This window comes from Sciurus carolinensis, chromosome 1 (assembly GCF_902686445.1).
Source record: "Sciurus carolinensis chromosome 1, mSciCar1.2, whole genome shotgun sequence".
NCBI classification, from domain to species: Eukaryota; Metazoa; Chordata; class Mammalia; order Rodentia; family Sciuridae; genus Sciurus; species Sciurus carolinensis.
Window position 1 is genome coordinate 35,383,524 of NC_062213.1, and position 21,841 is coordinate 35,405,364.

General features: G+C 40.3%; 1 protein-coding gene and 1 pseudogene across 37 annotated transcripts in view; one reads left to right on the forward strand and one right to left on the reverse strand.

The window, feature by feature from the left end:
• The window catches only part of Rims2 (regulating synaptic membrane exocytosis 2), a 601,671-nt gene that overhangs the window by 440,359 nt on the left and 139,471 nt on the right, over positions 1 to 21,841 (reverse strand). The gene's annotated exons all lie outside the window — the stretch shown is intronic.
• Positions 57 to 20,263, forward strand: LOC124987642 (chromobox protein homolog 1-like; annotated as a pseudogene).

A 21,841-nucleotide genomic window follows, 5' to 3' on the forward strand; every position in this document is an offset into this window, starting at 1 on the left:
AATGAGACACACTGCCTGCTTTATCTTTGGCAAGAACAAAGGTGAAGGAGGTGGCCATGCACCGACAGGTAAAAGGAAATCAATTAAAATTTTAACAAACTGTTAAATGCTAATAATGGATTAGCATGACAATATGAAATAGCTAGGGGCCCAGACTCAGAGGAAGTTCACAAGCCACAACTTTATGAGAATGCACACGTGGCTATGGCTGCTAAAGTACAAACATAATTCCCCAGACTTTCTCTCTTAAAAAAGCAAAACCTTTAACTCACAAGGAGAGAAAGTAAACTCTTCATCCCTAGGGCAGAGGCAAAGAGTCACTGCAGGTAGGGAAAAGATGCAAAAAGAAAATCCTCTCTAATCTCCAAAGAGATATAGGAAGCCAATTTGAGTCCAGAATCCTACCCAAATACAATCAGAAGACTGTATCACTAGGAGATGAGAGGAAGCTCCAGCCACAAAGCAACTAAAGATATAAGACATATTTGCTTCCCCACCAAGGAGGATGTGAACAATAAGAAGCCTCATTCCCAAGGCCTAAGAGGCCAGGGTCTATCAAAAATGGAAGGTGGAAAAACCTGCAAGAAAACACCCTTTCCCCTACCACAAGACAAGCATCAGATAACACACTCCAGTAGCCTACTGCTGAGGAAAGTTTGAGAGCATGAGGAGAAATACCCTCTCCTTTGTGGTACAGATTGTGTGGAAATGGCTGAGAGGGGAGCAAAAGCACTGAAACAACTTCTAGTACTTCTGCATCTATCCTAAGCACAAGGTGAAAGCAGCCCACTGCTTTTTAAAAACTTTATGACTGAAAAGAGGAGATAGTGAGAGACTTGGGACCAACTCAAAGCTGCCGGGTGAGTCTCTCCTGTTGGGGAGGCGTCCCGGATGGGGCGGTAGCCCCGGAACGCAGGGAATTTGTGAAGTGGAGTTGCTCGGCGAAACGCCCCTCCCTCCACTGGAGCGGTAAACACGGACAACTGGGATCATCGTAGAGGAGGCGGCTCAGCATAGCGCTTGGACTCGAGCAGCCGCTGGGGCTCCGGGTGGCCGCCTGGGGAGGAGCTGCGTGGCGAGCTGTTTGGACCCAGAGTGACCGCTTCCGACCGGGGGGTTGCCCGGAGGAGGAGGAGAGGCCCGGCGGGTCGCTTGGGTCTAGGAGTGACTGCATCAGAGCCACGGGCGGTTGTCAGAGGAGGAGCTGCGTGGTGAGTTGTTTGAACTCAGAGTGGGCGCTCCTGAGCGCCGGGGGACTGCCCGGAGGAAGAGGAGGAGCGCGGCGGGACGCTTGGTCTGGGAGTGACTGCATCAGAACCACAGGCGGCTGCCAGAAGAGGAGCTGCGTGGTAAACTGTTTGAACCCAGAGCGAGCGCTCCTGAGTGCCGGGAGGTTGCCCGGAGGAGGAGGAGGAGCACGGCGTGTTGCTTGACCTGGGAGTGGCTGCATCAGAGCTGCGGGCGGTTGCCAAAGGAGGAGCTGCGTGACGAGCTGTTAGAACTCGGAGTAGCTGCTCCAGAACACTGGTGGCCTGCCTGGAGGAGGAGAGCGGTGGGACGCTTAGCCTGGGAGTGACTGCATCAGAACCACAGGCGGTTGCCAGAGGAGGAGGAGAGTGGTGAGCTGATTGAACTAAAAGCAACCGCTCCTGAACACCGGTGGCCTGCCTGGAGGAGGAGCGTGGTGAGTCACCTGGTCTCGGAGCCACCGTTCCTGAACACCTGGGGGGCTACCCCAAGGAGGAGGAGGAGGAACAGGGCGGGTCACTTGGACTTGGAGTGACTGCCTAGGGCTACGGGTGGTTGGCGGGAGGAGGAGACCCGAAGTGAGTTGTTTGGATTCCTAGTGACTGCGTCCGAAACCGGGCGGCTGTCCGGAGGAGGAGGTGTGTGGCGGGTCTCTGTGTCTCGGAGCTATTGTACGGGGCTCCAGGTGGTGGCTCAGGGGAGGGGCTGCATAGCCAGGCGATTGGTGCAGAGCAGGGTCCCAGGAGCTAGGTGGCTTCTTGCTGGAAGAGCCGCACAGAGACACGCCTAGGGGCGGAGCGAAGATTCCAGGGCGGCGGGCAGATTCTCTGGGAGAGGCAGCCTAAGGAGACTCGCCTGCGAAGGGTGAGGCTCCCAGGCCCAGGACGTAGGTCCGGGCCCCTGGGATCGTTGCAGAAGAAGACAGCCCAGCCCAGGTGGTAGTTGTAGATTGAGGGGAACCTCTACGAGGGCAACTGACTAGCGAGACGTCCCCACCGAGTGACTCTTCCCGGCCGGGGGAGGTTTTCCCACAGGGACGGTAAAGCCAGAGACATAGGCACAAACAGGCCTTGCCTCAGCCCACAGTCTACTTCCCCATTGGATGACCATTGGTCAACAAGTGGAGGCACCTCCGCCCACTAGCAGGGAATATACGCCACCTGAGGGTTACCACACCTAGAGAGGCAGCTTCTTCGTGGAGCTCTGCATTATCAACCTCCTCCAAGACTTCAGGCTACTGAAGGATAAGAGGGGATATACTAGCAATCTTCAGGGACATTATAAGTCAATAGAGGAAATCTGCAATATCTTAATGACCCACTGATCCCTGAACAATATGAGAAAACAAGGGAAGAAAATGCCCCAAACAAATCTAGATGTTACATCAATAAAATCCAACGACAGCATGGCAGAAGAAATGACAGAAAGGGAGTTCAGAATGTACATAATTAAAATGATTAGGGAAGCAAACGAGGAGATGAAAGAGCAAATGCAGGCATTGAACGATCGCACCAATCGACACTTAACAGAGCAAATTCAGGAAGCAAAAGATCATTTCAATAAAGAGTTAGAGATATTGAAAAAAAACCAAACAGAAATCCTTGAAATGAAGGAAACAATAAACCAAATTAAGAACTCCATAGAAAGCATAACCAATAGGATAGAACAGCTGGAAGACAGAACTTCAGATATTGAAGACAAAATATTTAACCTCGAAAACAAAGTTGAACAAACAGAGAAGATGGTAAGAAATCATGAACAGAATCTCCAAGAACTATGGGATATCATGAAAAGGCCAAATTTGAGAATTATTGGGATTGAGGAAGGCTTAAAGAAACAAACCAAAGGAATGAACAATTTATTTGAAGAAATAATATCAGAAAATTTCCCAAATCTGAAGAATGAAATGGAAAATCAAGTCCAAGAGGCTTATAGGACTCCAAATACACAAAATTACAACAGACCCACACCAAGGCACATTATAATGAAAATACCTAACATACAAAATAAAGACAGAATTTTAAAGGCTGTGAGAGAAAGAACCAAATTACATTCAGGGGGAAACCAATATGGATATCAGCAGATTTTTCAATCCAGACCCTAAAAGCTAGAAGGGCCTGGAACAACATTTTTCAAGCTCTGAAAGAAAATGGATGCCAACCAAGAATCTTATACCCAGCAAAACTTACCTTCAAATTTGACGATGAAATAAGATCATTCCACGATAAACAAAAGCTAAAAGAATTTACAAAAAGAAAGCCAGCATTACAGAACATTCTCAGCAAAATATTTCATGAGGAAGAGATAAAAAACAAAGAAGCAAATCAGCAAAGGGAGGAATTATCCTAAAGGAACTGTCAAATAAAGGAGGAACCAAGATGTGTCAAAAATTTTAAATATGAACCAAATGACTGGGAATACAAATCATATCTCAATAATAACCCTGAATGTTAATGGCCTGAATTCATCAATCAAAAGACATAGATTGGCAGATTGGATTAAAAAGAAAGATCCAACAATATGTTGCCTGCAAGAGACTCACCTCATAGAAAGAGATACCCATAGACTAAAGGTGAAAGGATGGGAAAAAACATACCATGCACATGGGCTCAGCAAAAAAGCTGGAGTATCCATCCTCATTTCAGATAATGTGGACTTCAAGCCAATGTTAGTTAGAAGGGATAAAGAAGGACATTTCATACTGCTTCAGGGAAGCATAAATCAGCAAGATATAACAATCATAAACATCTATGCCCCAAACAATGGCTCATCCATGTATGTTAAACAAATCCTTCTCAATTTCAGAAACCAAATAGACCGTAACACAATAATACTAGGTGATTTTAACACGCCTCTTTCACCACTGGACAGATCTTCCAAACAAAAACTGAACAAAGAAACCATAGATCTCAATAACGCAATCAATAATTTAGACTTAACAGACATTTATAGAATATACCATCCAACCAAGAGCGAATACACTTTCTTCTCAGCAGCACATGGATCCTTCTCCAAAATAGACCATATATTATGCCACAAAGCTAATGTCAGCAAATACAAGAAGATAGAGACACTACCTTGTATTCTATCAGATCATAATGGATTCAAGTTAGAAATAAATGAAAGAGTAAAAAACAGAAACTACTCCAACACCTGGAGATTAAACAATATGCTACTATATGATGAATGGATAACAGAAGATATTAGGAAGGAAATTAAAAAATTCTTAGAGGTAAACGAGAACAAAGAAACAACATATCAAAATCTCTGGGACACTATGAAAGCGGTACTTAGAGGAAGATTTATTTCATGGAGCGCATTTAATAAAAGAAGTAAAACTCAAAAAATAAATGACCTAACACTACAACTCAAAGCCCTAGAAAAAGAAGAACAGACCAACACCAAAAGTAGTAGAAGACAGGAAATAGTTAAACTCAGAGCTGAAATCAACGAAATTGAAACGAAAGAAACAATACAAAAAATTGACAAAATAAATAGTTGGTTCTTCGAAAAAATAAACAAAATTGATAAACCTTTAGCCACACTAACAAAGAGAAGACGAGAGAAAACCCAAATCACTAAAATTCGGAATGAACAAGGAAATATCACAACAGACACGACCGAAATACAAAACATAATTAGAAGCTATTTTGAAAATCTATACTCCAACAAAATAGAAAATTTCGAAGACATCAACAGGTTTCTAGAGATATATGAATTGCCTAAACTGAACGAGGAGGACATACACAATTTAAATAGACCAATTTCAAGTAATGAAATAGAAGAAGTCATCAAAAGCCTACCAAGAAAAGTCCAGGACCAGATGGGTTCTCAGCCGAGTTCTACAAAACTTTTAAAGAAGAACTCATTCCAATACTTCTCAAAGTATTCCAGAAAATAGAAGAGGAGGGAACTCTCCCAAACTCATTCTATGAAGCCAATATTACCCTGATTCCTAAACCAGACAGAGACACATCGAGGAAAGAAAATTTCAGACCAATATCCTTAATGAACATCGACGCAAAAATTCTAAACAAAATTTTAGCAAATCGCATACAAAAACATATTAAAAAGATAGTGCACCATGATCAAGTGGGTTTCATCCCAGGGATGCAAGGTTGGTTCAACATCAGAAAATCAATAAATGTCATGCACCATATCAATAGACTTAAAGTCAAGAATCACATGATTATTTCGATAGATGCAGAAAAAGCATTTGATAAAATACAGCACCCCTTCATGCTCAAAACACTAGAAAAAATAGGGATAGTGGGAACATTCCTTAACATTGTAAAGGCCATCTACGCTAAACCCATTGCTAATATCATTCTAAATGGTGAAAAACTGAAAGCATTCCCTCTAAAAACTGGAACAAGGCAGGGATGCCCTCTTTCACCACTTCTATTCAATATCGTCCTTGAAACTCTAGCCAGAGCAATTAGACAGACCAAAGAAATTAAAGGGATACGAATAGGAAAAGAAGAACTCAAACTATCCCTATTTGCTGATGATATGATGGTATACTTAGAGGAACCAGGAAATTCCACCAGAAAACTTTTAGATCTCATAAGTGAATTCAGTAAAGTAGCGGGATATAAGATCAATGCACATAAATCGAAGGCATTTTTATATATAAGCGATGAATCTTCAGAAAGAGAAATTAGGAAAACTACCCCATTCACAATAGCTTCGAAAAAAATAAAGTATTTGGGAATCAATCTCACAAAAGAGGTGAAAGACCTCTACAATGAGAACTACAGAACACTAAAGAAAGAAATTCAAGAAAACCTTAGAAGATGGAAAGATCTCCCATGTTCTTGGATAGGAAGAATTAATATTGTCAAAATGGCCATACTACCAAAAGTGCTATACAGATTCAATACAATTCCAATTAAAATCCCAATGATGTACCTTACAGAAATAGAGCAAGCAATTATGAAATTCATCTGGAAGAATAAAAAACCCAGAATAGCTAAAGCAATCCTTGGCAGAAAGAGTGAAGCAGGGGGTATCGCAATACCAGATCTTCAACTCTACTACAAAGCAATAGTAACAAAAACGGCATGGTATTGGTACCAAAATAGAAAGGTGGATCAATGGTACAGAATAGAGGACACGGACACAAACCCAAATAAATACAATTTTCTCATACTAGACAAAGGTTCCAACAATATGCAATGGAGAAAAGATAGCCTCTTCAACAAATGGTGCTGGGAGAATTGGAAATCCATATGCAACAGAATGAAACTAAACCATATCTCTCACCATGCACGAAACTAAACTCAAAATGGATTAAGGATCTCGGAATCAGACCAGAGACCTTGCATCTTATAGAAGAAAAAGTAGGTCCAGAGCTTCAACATGTCGGCTTAGGACCAGACTTCCTCAACAGGACTCCCATAGCACAAGAAATAAAAGCAAGAATTAATAACTGGGATAGATTCAAACTAAAAAGCTTTCTCTCAGCAAAGGAAACTATCAGCAATGCAAAGAAAGAGCCTACAGAGTGGGAGAAAATCTTTGCCAATCATACTTCAGATAGAGCGCTAATCTCCAGAATCTATAAAGAACTCAAAAAACTCTACACCAAGAATGTAAATAATCCAATCGACAAATGGGCTAAGGAAATGAAGAGACACTTCACAGAAGAAGATATACAAGCAATCAACAAACATATGGAAAAATGTTCAACATCTCTAGTAATAAGAGAAATGCAAATCAAAACCACCCTAAGATTCCATCTCACCCCAATCAGAATGGCAATTATCAAGAATACAACCAACAACAGGTGTTGGCGAGGATGTGGGGAGAAAGGTACACTCTTACATTGCTGGTGGGGCTGCAAATTAGTGCAGCCACTCTGGAAAGCAGTGTGGAGATTCCTTAGAAAACTTGGAATGGAAACACCATTTGACCCAGCTATCCCACTCCTTGGCCTATACCCAAAGGACTTAAAATCAGCATATTACAGAGATACAGCCACATCAATGTTCATAGCTGCTCAGTTCACAATAGCCAGATTGTGGAACCAACCTAGATGTCCTTCAATTGATGAATGGATAAAGAAAATGTGGTATATATATATACAATGGAATATTACTCAGCCATAAAGAACGATAAAATTATGGCATTTGCAGGCAAATGGATGAAACTGGAGAATATCATGCTAAGTGAGATAAGCCAATCTCAAAAAACCAAAGGAAGAATGATATCGCTAATAAGTGGATGATGACACATAATGGGGGGTGGGAAGGGTTAGTGTTGGGGTTGGAGTTGGGTTTAGGGAGGGGGGCAGGAATGGAGGAAGGAAGGACTGTATAGATGGAGGGGAAGGGGGGGGAGGGAAAAAATGGCAGAATGAATCAAACAACATTACTCTATGTAGATTTATGGTTGCACAAATGGTATGCCTTTACGCCATGTACAGACAGAGAAACAACATGTATCCCATTTGTTTACAATTTTATAAAAAAAAAAAAAAAAAAAAAAAGCAAATAGGAAAAAAAAAAAAAAAACTTTATGGCTTTAAGATAATGACAGCAACAACAAAAAATAAGCCTGTCTGAATTTGTGACTATATTGGGAATTCAATCCTAAATACCAACAGCCTAATGGCATAAATTATATTTATGGCCTTCACTGTTCAAAGCTGTATATCACTAGGGGAAAAAAAAAAAAAAAACGAGGAATAAACAATGCATTGTGAAAAGAATAATCAATATGATTAGATTCAGGGATGGCATAGATGTTGGGATTATCACACAAAGAATTTGAAATTATTAAAAATACTAAGATAAATGATATATAGAAAAAACCATACATGAATAAATTCAAGAGAAGTTCTTGAATAAAAAACATGCTATCAAAGATAAAGAATCCCTTTGATAGCCTCATGAGTAGATTCCAAAGAGCCAAAGAATCAATAAATTTCAAAATTACTTAATAAAAACTGTGCAAAATTAAACAGAAATAAGAGGAATGAGAAAGGGTTAGTAAACAATAAGAACAGAAGATCCAAGAGTTAACCTGATATATGAAATTGGAGTCCCAGAAGAAAAGAGAAAATAATAGAAGAAATATTTGGAGGGATAATGGCCAAGGATTTTCCAAAACTAATGAAAAACAACAAATTAGATAGAAGACCTCAGAGAATCCCCTAGAAAACAAATAATAAGTAGACACACACACCCCATGACACTCCATAGTCAAACGGCTAAAAAAACAAAGAGAAAATGTTGAAAGCAACTAGAGAAAATATATATCATGTACAGAAAACCAATGGTAAGAATTATAGATTACTCTTTAGAAATCATGCAAATTGTAAGATTTCAAAGTGATGTCCTAAAGCATTGACATGAGGGGTAAAAACAATGGTTAACTCAGGATCCTACACACATTAAAATTATACTTCAAAAATGAAGACAAAATAAGAACTTTTCAGGAAAACAAGGACTGAAAGAATTCGCTGGTATTTCCTTCACTGCTAAGAACTTAAATTCTTATGTATATGTAAAACTGGACATAGACAGAAATAAATGCTTATATTAAAAATAAAACAGTAAGTAGGATAGTTTTACATTGGTTGTGTCACCCTTCCACCAAGCCCAGGGAGCACAGCAGCAAAAGAGATTCCCCTCTACTCAGGGAAAGGAAGGGATAATGAGCACCAGACTTTGCGTCAAACTCCAAGACTAGGCCCACCCAACAAAACACAGTGCCAGATAGGGCTCTGTGGTCCCAGACTCTAAGCCAGTACCCACAGATGGAGCCAATAGGGCTGTGCAAGCACCAGGCAGGATCCAACAGAACCAGGCAGCAGACTTAGTCTCTGAACCTACCTGACAGTCAATCTGACCCAAGAAGCCCCAAGCTTCTGATTTGCCCCAGTCCCAGGTCAGCTCCAAAGACCAAAGGTGTAGGCCAGTTCCCATACCCGAGGATCAAGGTTGGCCCCCAAAGTCCAAGACTCTGTGGTAGTACCCACAGACTAAGCCTCCAAGCCCACCTCAGTGCCAGAACAGATGCTACAGTTTTAGACTTAACTAACCCAAGAGACTTGGTCTCTAAATTTTACTTACTGCCAGACAGACACCAGCTGCTGCAGGCTTCAGAGAGCCCAAACACAAGGGCGGCCTCTAATACCCCAGGCTTCAGGACAGCCCTAGCACCAGGCCAGCCCATGAGCCCAAATCATCAGTTTGGTAATTCTTTAATCCAGCCTCCAGACCAGCCCCTATGAATGTAGATTTGCCCAGGACCAGATTAGCCATCTTAGGCTCCAGACTAGCATTTGCAGATCAATCCCACTCTGGCACCAGTAAGACTCTGGTAGTCCCAGGGTCTAGGCCTGCCAGGCACACTAGGTCTCCAAGTCCCTCAAGCATCAGGCCAACTCAAGCAGCTTCAATCTCTGAATTGGCCATAGTGACCCATACCTTTGGGTTTACCCAAGCATAAGACCAGCCCTGCCAGACTTAGGCCCAAGGTCTTCTCCAACCTGGACCAGGACAGGATCTGCAGTCCCAGGTACCAGACCAGTGCCAACAGTAGGTCCACAAAGGTGGAGACTATGGGAAGGTCTCTATATAGAATTCAGACCCAGCCAGCACCAGAACAGCCCTGCAGCCCCAGGTGGCAGTTCTACCCTAGGTTTTGAGCAATCTGGAGCCAAGTAGATTCACACATTCCAAGGCTCCAGTCCAACACAGTGCCTGATCAGCCACCTTGGGCCCAGGCACTAAACCAACACATGCAGACACAGATTTCAAGCCTGCCTAGTATTATGCCCATACCTGAGACCCTATTCTCCAGGACAGGCCTTGTAAGGCCATGTTCTAGAAGACCTAGGCTCCAGGCCAATCACATTAGATTCCAGTGCCAGGCTGACCAACATGAACAAAGGTTCCATCTCTCTTCTGGGAGACTCTGATCCCAGGTCCACCCCAGTGCCACGTCAGTCCCCCATGAACTCAGCTCCAGTCCCATCCCAGTGTACATAGCACCTGACCCATCCTAGCACCTGGTTGGCCCCTATAAGACTCAAGGACCATCCCAATCCTAGGTTAGCTATGTAAACACAGGCTTCAGACCAGTTCCGCAGATACATGGTCTAGGACCAATCCTGTGGACCCAATCATCAAGTTGACCACAATGAATTCAGGCTCAGGGCCCAGCACAACAGACCCAGGGGCTAGGGTCATGCCTGCTTACATAAACAACTGGCCAACATGCCTGAGGATTCCAATAGCAAACTCACCTATGGACCATGTCAAAAAGCTTCATCTCTAGATGAACTGATTTAAGTTTTCCAAATAGAGACAGTCTGCTAAGACTAGGACATTTGAAGTCCTTCTTCAAATGTGCAGATATCAAAAAAAGATAACTAGATCATGGAAAAGCAAAGAAATATAAAATCACCCAGGAATACACAATAAGTTCTCAGGCACTAACACCCAAAAAAATGGAATTATATGAACTATCTGACAAAAAGAATTGTTTTAGTTTTGGAGAAGCTCAAGGAACTTTAAGAAAATACAGAGAATCAATGATACTAAATCAAGAAAACAAGTAATAATCAAAATAAGAAATTTAACAAAAAGACTAATGTTTTTAAAAAATACAGAAAGAGAATATTGTACCTAGGGGGATTCAAGTCAGAGATACAGAGGGAACTGCTGCTTGATCTCCCATTCAGTCTAGCAGCCCATGTGACCAGTTGAAGAAATTGAACAGGTGAACTGCTGGGAACATACTAGGACACTACAAGTTCATAGGGTAGAGATTTTGCTACTGAGCTAAACTCAGCCAAGAGATAGCACACCTTGCTCCACACCAATTAAACAAACTCAAATTTCAATGAAACTTTAATTTAAGAAAAAAAAAAAAAAAAACAGAAAAAACAAAAATCCCAAACTAACAATCAGGTACCAAGTAGAAATAGTTGAGGAGTAGGGGGCTTAAAGTCCCATTAATAAACATTCACTCCAACAAAAACAAATTAATAAAAAGGCTGTGGACACCACAATAATAAAGGGTATTCATATAGATCACTCTAGAACACTTTTACAAGAGAAGTCTGTGCCTTAAAAAGACCCATACATAAGAGTAAGAGAAATCATGCCAACAGGTGTATAAAGCACAACACAGGAATACAAGAAATATGGAAAAACAAGATACCACGATGTCTTCTAAAGTTCACAATTCACCAGCAAATGACTCCAAAGATACTGAAATGAAGGAAACATCAGATGAAGAATCCTAGAGAATAATTATAAAAATTATCAATGAATGAAAGATAAAATAAATCAAGTAATATATTCTGTTGAAAGTCTCTCAAATAGAGTAGACCATGCTTAAGTCAGAATCTCAGAACTGGAAGAAAAAGTGGCTGCCCTTGACCATACAGACAGTATTAAAGATCTGGGCATAGGGCACACACCTGTAATCCCAGTGACTCAGGAGGCTGAGACAGGAGGACTACAAGTTTAAGGACATTTAGTGAGATGCTCAGCAACTTAGTGATACCCTACCTCAAAATAAAAAATAAGCCAAGTGTAGTGGCACACACCTGCAATCCCAGTCACTCAGGAGGCTGAGGCAAGAGGATCATGAGTTCAAACCCAACCTCAGCAACTTAGCGAGGCCCTAAGCAACTCAGTGAGAACCTGTCTCCAATTAAATATAAAAAAGGTCTTGGGATGTGGCTCAGAGTTAACATTAGGCACCCCTGGGTTCAATCCTTGATACCAAAAAATTAATTAATTAAAAAATAAAAAGTACTGGTGACAACATTAAGACACCAAAATTTAAAAACATTGGAATCAAATAGGGTTGTGAAATGCAGGCTACTGACACAGAAAACCACTTCTGGGAAATTATAACAGAAAAATTTCCAAACCTTGAGAATAAAGGTAGACATATCCAGATACAGGACATATTCAGAACCCTAAATAGACATGATCAAAAAAGAACCACTCCCTAAATGATATAATTAAAATGCCTAATACAGAAAACAAAGGCAGAACTTTAAAACCCTCAAAAGAAAGGTTAAAGAAAGCCAATCAGCATTACTTCTAATTTCTCATCACAATTCTAAAAGCCAGCAAGGCTTGAAATGATATGTCCCAAGTCCTGAAAGAAAATAACTGTCAACCAAGATTGCTATGTCTAGCAAAGCTATCCCTCAAAATCAAAGAAAAAATACTAACATTCCAAGATAAGCAGAAACTAAAAGAATTCAGGACTACTAAGTTGGCACAACACAAAATATTTAAAGAAATACTGCACAAAGAAGACATCAAAAACACTGCCCAGAGCTCAAAAACAGACAAATCTCATTTAAAGAGTAGTTAAGCAAATTAGAAACAGGATCAATTTAAACATTAGAAATAAATCCAAATGTAAAATTAATAAATATCCCTCTATAATAACATTGAATGTAAACTGTCTCAAATCTCAAAAGATTTAGATTGGAAGAATGAATTAAAAAACAAGACCCAATCATATGTTGTTTGCAAGAGACTCACCTTATATACAAAGACAGCCACAGATTGAAAGCAAAAGGATGGAAATTGATATACCATGGAAATGAAGCCTGAAAAAAAGCAAGAGTAGCTACTCTTCTATCAAAGCAGAATTCAAGTCAAAATTAATCAGAAATGACAAAGAAAGTCACTTCATACTGATAAAGGAAACAATCCAACCAGAAGATATAATAATAGTAAATATTTATACCCTAAATGTTGGTGCACCTAATTACACAAAACAGACACTATTTGAATTAAAGGGTCAGACAGACCCTAGAACAATATTACTGGGTGATTTCAACACATCTCTGTCACCAAAAGATACATCATCCAGGCATAAATTCAGTAAAGACTCTTTGGACCTAAAAAATATAAATTAAATGGACTTAATAGACATCTATAAAATATTTCATCTAACAACAGCCACACGCTTTCTTTTCAGCTGGTCATGGAACCTTCTCCAAATCAGACCATATTTTATGCCACAAAGCAATTTATAGCAAATACACACACACACACACACACACACACACACACACACACACAAATGATGCAATTTCTTGAATCTTATTTGATCATAATGGAATGAAATTAGAGATCGACACCAAAAAACCTACAGACAAACACATAGAGATTAAACAATACACTCTGGAATAATGAATGGGTGATAAAAGAATAAGGAAAGAACTTTAAAAACTCTTAGAATCAAATGATAATAGCAATACAACACACCAGAACCTCTAGGACACTTTGAAGGTGGTTTGAAGAAAGTTTATATTATAATCCCAGAGACTTGGGAGGCTGAAGTAGGAGGATCACAAAGTCAAAGCCAGTCTCAGCAATTTAGCAAGGACTTAAGCAACTTAATGAGACCCTGCCCCAAACTTAAAAAAAAAAATTTTTTTAAAGGATATGGCACAGTGGTTAAGCATCCCTAGCTTCAATCCACTCCCCATCACCTCACAAAAAAAAGGAGGAGGAGGGGGGAGGGGAAAAAAAGGAGATGGGGGAGAAAAAGAAGAAAAAGAAGAGGAGAAAGGAGAAGAAGAAAATTTGTAGTAAAGAGGAGGAGGAGGAGGAGGAAGAGGAAGAAAGTTTGTAGCTATGAGTGCCTACATAAGAAAATCAGGAATATCCCAAATAAACTACCTAATGACATATCTCAAGAACCTTAAAAAAATCAGAACAAAAAATTTCAAAATCAAAAGGAAGAAAATAATTCAGATCACAGTCATATTAAATGAAATAGAAAAAAAATTAAATACAAAGTATCAATGAAACAAAGGATTGGTTCTTCAAAAAGATAAACAACATTGAAGAACAACAGGCAGATTCAAGATGGCAGACTAGAGGGAAGCTGCATTCCTTGTCGCTCCTGTGACTTGAGATTCAAGCAGAGGAGATAGTTTCTCTGAGGCAGGCGTTGCTGCCCACCAATCCCCTGCAGTTTATCCCCCATTCGTCCATAACAATCACCTGCCATCTGCCAGCATATTGCCTGCCTTTTGAGTGCAAGTCGCTCACTGACCACCACCTATCATCCACCAATTACCTGTTTGCCCATCATTCACCTTTCACCTATCCATCACCCACTGCCTGATGTCCACCCACCAATTGTCCACCACTAGCCTACAGAACACCTACAGACGGTGATTGGATCTCCTGCTGACCACTGTTGCTTGGAAGTCGCAGTACCCGGAGGATTGGTTACTCACAGCCACCACTATCTTGGGACACTGGCCAGGGCCTGCAGGTTTGCCAACGCCACAACCACCATTGGGGTGTGGCCACCTCGGTCTGGTGACACAGGCCAGCACCTGGAGATACACTGGGGTACCTGTAGGTCTGGTTATACCTGAGGTCTTTTTTTTTTTTTTCCTACTTATTTATTTTTTTTAATTGTAAACAAATGGGATACATGTTGTTTCTCTGTTTGTACATGGAGTAAAGGCATACCATTTGTGTAATCATAAATTTACATAGGGTAATGTTGTTTGATTCATTCTGTTATTTTTTCCCTTCCCCCCCACCCCTACCACCCCTCTTTTCCCTCTATACAGTCCTTCCTTCCTCCATTCTTGCCCCACTCCCTAACCCTAACTCTAACCCTAACACTAACCCCTCCCACTCCCCATTATGTGTCATCATCCACTTATTAGCGATATCATTCATCCTTTGGTTTTTTGAGATTGGCTTATCTCACTTAGCATGATATTCTCCAATTTCATCCATTGCCTGCAAATGCCATAATTTTATCATTCTTTATGGCTAAGTAATATTCCATTGTATATATATGCCACAGTTTCTTTATCCATTCATCACTTGAAGGACATCTAGGTTGGTTCCACAATCTAGCTATTGTGAACTGAGCAGCTATGAACATTGATGTGGCTGTATCTCTGTAAAATGCTGATTTTAAGTCCTTTGGGTATAGGCCAAGGAGTGGGATAGCTGGGTCAAATGGTGGTTCCATTCCAAGTTTTCTAAGGAGTCTCCACACTGCTTTCCAGAGTGGCTGCACTAATTTGCAGCCCCACTAGCAATGTATGAGTGTACCTTTCTCCCCACATCCTCATCAACACCTGTTGTTGCTTGTACTCTTGATAATCGCCATTCTAATTGGGGTGAGATGGAATCTTAGGGTGGTTTTGATTTGCATTTCCCTTATTACTAGAGATGTTGAACATTTTTCCATATGTTTGTTGATTGCTTGTAGATCTTCTTCTGTGAAGTGTCTATTCATTTCCTTAGCCCATTTGTTGATTGGATTATTTTTATTCTTGGTGTAGAGTTTTTTCAGTTCTTTATAGATTCTGGAGATTAGTGCTCTATCTGAAGTATGATTGGCAAAGATTTTCTCCCACTCTGTAGGCTCTTTCTTCGCATTGCTGATAGTGTCCTTTGCTGAGAGAAAGCTTTTTAGTTTGAATCTATCCCAGTTATTGATTCTTGCTTTTATTTCTTGTGCTATGGGAGTCCTGTTGAGGAACTCTGGTCCTAAGCCAACATGTTGAAGCTCTGGACCTACTTTCTGTTCTATAAGATGCAAGGTCTCTGGTCTGATTCCGAGGTCCTTAACATTTTGAGTTTCGTTTCGTGCATGGTGAGAGATATGGGTTTAGTTTCATTCTGTTGCATATGGATTTCCAATTCTCCCAGCACCATTTGTTGAAGAGGCTATCTTTTCTCCATTGCATATTTTTGGCCTCTTTGTCTAGTATGAGAAAATTGTATTTATTTGGGTTTGTGTCCGTGTCCTCTATTCTGTATCATTGATCCACCTTTCTATTTTGGTACCAATACCATGCCGTTTTTGTTACTATTGCTTTGTAGTAGAGTTGAAGATCTGGTATTGCGATACCCCCTGCTTCACTCTTTCTGCCAAGGATTGCTTTAGCTATTCTGGGTTTTTTATTCTTCCAGATGAATTTCATAATTGCTTGCTCTATTTCTGTAAGGTACATCATTGGGATTTTAATTGGAATTGTATTGAATCTGTATAGCACTTTTGGTAGTATGGCCATTTTGACAATATTAATTCTTCCTATCCAAGAACATGGGAGACCTTTCCATCTTCTAAGGTTTTCTTGAATTTCTTTCTTTAGTGTTCTGTAGTTCTCATTGTAGAGGTCTTTCACCTCTAGTAGTAGCTGCCAAGTGGCTGTCTCTTTGCAGGGTCACTCCTTTGTGTGAGTGCATCCTTGGTGGCCTCTCTGCAAGCTGAAAGGGGATTGAGATCTTGGGACTGCAGCAAGGCAGATCCTGGGGAAAGCACAGGTCCTTCAGATTGCAGCTGGGTTTGCATGGGCCAGTCCAGATCTGGCAAGCCTGTGGAAAGCTGGCGATTAGGGGCAGTTCCCTGGGGGCAGAGCACAGGTTGAATAAACTGGAAAAAACTGCTCTCTCTACAGCTCAGTGAGTTCCGAAGTGGTCAGGGACAGAAGAGACCAGCTGTAATGCATGGGAAGATTGGAAGAAGGGTGTGAGGGCATCTTGTTATCTGCTCATCCACCCAGCCAGTCTGTTCCCCACTGGACTGCAGCTAATATAAAACTTCAGACAATCCCACCTATCAGTGGAGCAGGAAAGCTGACAAAATTTTTGAAAACCAACAGAAGCAACCAATCAATTTTCCATTGAGACTTTCCTCCTTTTCTTTTTTCTTTTTTCACCCTCTCCCTCACACTTCCACCATCTTTGAATCCAAACATTTTTCATGCATCAATTTATTGAGGAATAGGATGTCTGAATAGTATATTACAGTTTTGTTGTATATTCTTATATTTTTACTTTACTTTTTAATCTGTATACATTTTCTCTCACCTCTCAGTCTCCCTGGATTGTCTTTCCCACTTCTCTCATACTAACAGCCAATCTCTATTAATTCCTCCCTCACTCATACTATAAATTTTTAACTCTATCTTCTCTCCTTTGCCCTCATAAACACATCTCACACTACTTCTGTTCCCTCTTTGTCCATCATTTGAAACAGTAAACACTTTTAGCAAACTTACTGTTTATATTGTAGACAATAATTGAACACTACATTTCTGTTTATTGCAACAAAACTGTAAACATCTTAATAGGAGCCATTTGGTTGAAGGTGGTATATTGTTTGCATTGGGTGCTGTTAATATTGGTCTCCCCCTTAAAGGCAAGGTACTGGAACCCTTCAGGGACACTATAAGACTACAGGGTAGAATCTGTACCATCTCAGCTTCATACCACTAGATGAGCAGACAAACAAATGAAAAAACAAGGGAACAAAGTACCTCAAACAAACCAAGATATTCCAACAATGGAATCCATAGACAATACACTAGAAGAAATGTCAGAGAAGTTTAGAAAATACATAGTTAGATTGGTCTAGAAATAAAAGATGATATCAGAAAGAAAATACAGGAAGTGAAAGATCACTTGAATAAAGAGGCAGAGATTACAAAAAGGAAATGAAGCAGAAATCCTTGAAATGAAGGAAACAATAAACCAAATTAAAAATTCAATGGAAAGCATCACCAACAGATTAGACCACTTGGAAGAGAGAACATCAGACCATAAAGAAAAAATATATCCTCTTCAAAATAAAGTCATTCACACAGAGAAAATGGTAAGAAACCATGAAGAGAACTTCCAAGAAATACAGGATACCATGAAAAGACCAAATTTAAGATTTATCAGAATAGAAAAAGGCATGGAGATACAAACCAAAAGAATGCACAATCTTTACAATAACACAATATCAGAAAACTTCCCAAATCTAAAGAATGAAATGGAAAATCAACTACAAGAGGCTTATAGGACTACCAAATGTACAAAATAACAGCAGACCCACACCAAGGCACACTGTAATGAGAATGACTAACATACAGAACAAGGATAGAATTTTAAAGGCTGCAAAGGAATACAGTCAAATTACATATAGGTGGAAACCAATTCAAATTTCAGCTGATTTCCCAACCCAGACCCTCAATGCTAGGAGGTCCTGAAATAATATATATCAAGCTCTAAGAGAAAATGGATGCCAACCAAGAATTTTATAGCCAGTAAAATTAAGCTAGAGCTTTGAAGATGAAATAAAATCCTGCCATTATTAAAAAAAAAAAGTTAAAAGAATTCACAACTAGAAAGCTTGCACTACAGAATATTCTCAGCAAAATATTCCACGAGGAGGAAATGAAGAAAAACAATGAAAATCAGCAAAGGGAGGAATTACCCTAAAGGAAAGGTGAATCAAAGGATAAACTGAGTCATGTTAAGAATCAAAATGACCATAAGTACAAATCATATCTCAATAATAATGCTGAATGTTAATGGCCTAAACCCTTAGATAAAAGACATAGACTGGCAGATTGGATTTAAGAAGAAAAAAAAAAAAGACCCAACAATATGCTGTCTTCAAGAGACTTACCTCCAAGGAAAAGACATCCAGAGACTGAAGGTGAAAGCTTGGGAAAAAACATCACTCACATGGACTACATCAGCAAGCAGGGGTTTCTATCCTCAAATGAGACAAATTGAACTTCAAACCAAAGTTAGTCAGAAGGGATAAAGAAGGACATTTCATACAGCTTCAGGGAATCATACATCAACAAGACATGACAATCATAAATATATATGCCCCAAATGATGGAGCATCCACAAGCATCAAATGAACACTGCTCAATTTCAAGAGTCAAATAGACCACAACAAAACAATACTGGGTGACTTTAACACACATCTCTCTCCACTGGATATTTATATTCATTAAACTCCAGGCAAACATCATCCTAAACAAGGAAAAACTGAAAGCATTCCCTCCAAAAACTGGAACAAGTCAGGGATGCCCTCTTTCACCACTTCTATTCAACTTAGCCCTTGAAACTCTAGCTAGAGCAATTAGGCAGTAGAAAGAAATTAAAGGGATACAAATAGGAAAAGAAGAACTCAGACCATCCCCATTTGACAATGACATGATACTATATTTAGAAGACCAAAAAAAAAAAAAAAAAAAAAAAAAACTCCATCAGGAAACTTCTAGAACTCATAAATTCAGTAAATAGGAGGATATAAAACTAACACCCATAAGTCAATTGTGTTCCTATACACCAATGATGAATCACCTGAAAGAGAAATTAGGAAAACTATCCCTTTCACAATAGTATCAATAAAAAGTAAAATACTTGGGCAGCAATCAACAAAAGAAGTAAAAGACCTCTACAATGAAAACTACAGAACACTAAAGAAAGAAATTGAAGAAGGTTCGGCTGAGGGAAGGGCTGATGGCCGGGGCCTGCAGTAACCAACTTCAACTAGGGGTTCGACTGTGGCCACCCCACTTGTTGCTTTCCTGGGCACCACTCCCCTGGCTGGCCCAACACAACCCACCAGTACTGCGACACTGATTCCTCCTGGCCTCTTGGTCGCTGCTGTGAGCAGCATTACCCTTTACACCAGAAAGCTGGTGGGCACTATGGGGAAAAACAAAGCAAGAAGAAAATAGAGGAGGTACTAGAAGAAGAAGAGGAATATGTACTGGAAAAAGTTCTCCATCATTGGGTTATAAAAGGCAAAGTGGAGTACTTCCTAAAGTGGAAGGATTTTTCAGATGAGGACAACACACGGGAACCAGAGGACAACCTGGATTGTCCCAACCTCATTGCTGAGTTTCTATGGTCGCAGAAAACAACACGAGACAGATAAATCAGAGGGAGGCAGCGTAAAACTGATTCTGACTCTGAAGATAAGGGAGAGAAGAGCAACCCAAAGAAGAAAGAAGAGTCTGAAAAGCCACAAGGCTTCGCCCTGGGTTTAGAGCTAGAGCAGATTATTGGAGCTAGAGAGTCTAGTGGAGAGCTCATGTTCCTGATAAAATGGAAAAACTCTGATGAGGCTGACCTGGTACCTGCCAAGGAAGCCAATGCCAAGTGCTCACAGGTTGTCATATCCTTCTCTAAGGCTGACATGGCATTCCTACCCCTCAGAGGATGATGACAAAGATGACAAGAATTAACTCTCCTGAGTACCAGTTCCTGTCACCTATTACTGTGGGTTTAAGTGGGGAGGGAGTTCTACTTGTCTTGACACCATAAAGGTGGCTTGAGAAGATGTCTTTTGAAGAGCCTGTCTAGTTTCTGTGCCCTGCAGCAGCCCAAGTGCTTTAAAGCCATTCCAAACTGTCTAGTTTGCACACCCATCCCAGTGGAGGGGAAAGGGGTAAGTGTTTCAAGGCTACCCATTCTGCACTTCATTGAGAAAAACAAAAAGCCTTCTATGAATGACAACATTTGCAGAATCAGGTGTGGGAAGGCCAAAAATACTGATCTTCAAAGAGCATGTCCACAATCCACAACCTTCTTCCCAATAGTGTTAATTCTGCATTTTTACAGCGTAGCATGTGTGTGGTTTTTGGCTATTACTGGTGTATTACTTGGGGTGGGAGGGATAGTGTGGGGAAGAAGGGAGATGAGTAGGATCATTTTCGTGAAAATTTGGGGCCTGATGGGGAAAATGGTGAAAAAATGAAAAGAACAATTAACTAATGATTTGGTTCTATGTCCAGAATATTTGACCTTTTTCAAAATAATGTCACTGACACCATAAATGAGGACTGTGAGAGACTGTTTAAAAGCTGTGAATGCCTGAAACCTATAAGCCAAGGTGTTCCCTACCTGAGTTGATGTTCCCCACAAAGGACTGAGCCAGTTCATAAGTTACCAAAGCTGCCATTCTAGAGATAGACACTGACTAAGATAGGAAGGTCTTTTATTGAACAGTATACACAGGCAGATCATTCTGTCTTAGTGGTGCTAATTCTTGCAATTAGACAAAAAGACCCTTTCTTTTCCAATTTATAAATAAAATCAGCTTGTCCAGCTAAGCCACTGGCTGAAGTACTAGGGGAGGGGCCAAAGGGGGTATAGGAGATGGAAGAGTATGGAAAGAGGAGGGCCCATGCTCTCCAGATGGAAACTGTTGGGATCTCTGTTTTTTTAACTTTGAACTCTGAAACCTTTAGTGGCAGGATTAGTGTGCACTGACAGCACAAAAGTTTCCCTAAGTCAATTCAAAGGTCAAGTGGTTTCAAAAGCCCTGGTTTCAGGAGATTAGCTTTCATATTGGAGCAGTGGTTCATTTTAAAGATACTAAAATTTTTTGTTTTTAAGAAAAAAAGTTTTATGAAATAACAGATCCCAAAATCCAAAATTTTGGGATTCAGTCCCAAAATTGAATCATGAAATACAGAAGTTCTTGATATCATCTTGACCTGCATCTAGAGCTACATTGTAAAATCTTTTTAGGCATGTGTTAGGTTTCTATGAAATTTTTGTTTAAATGTAAACTTCATACACACTGTCAGTTTTTGTCTTAATAAAACTATAGATTTATAAAAAGGAAAGAAAGAAAGAAATTGAAGAAGACTTTAGAAGATGGAAAGATCTCCTGTTCTTGGATAGGAAGAATTAATATTGTCGAAATGGCCATACTACTAGATGTGAGGGTGATCTGGTTGCAACATCAGTCACTCCATTGATTGGTGATCAGGTTAATTCAACTGATCTGGTTGGTGTGGTTGGCTAGGCAGGTGTCC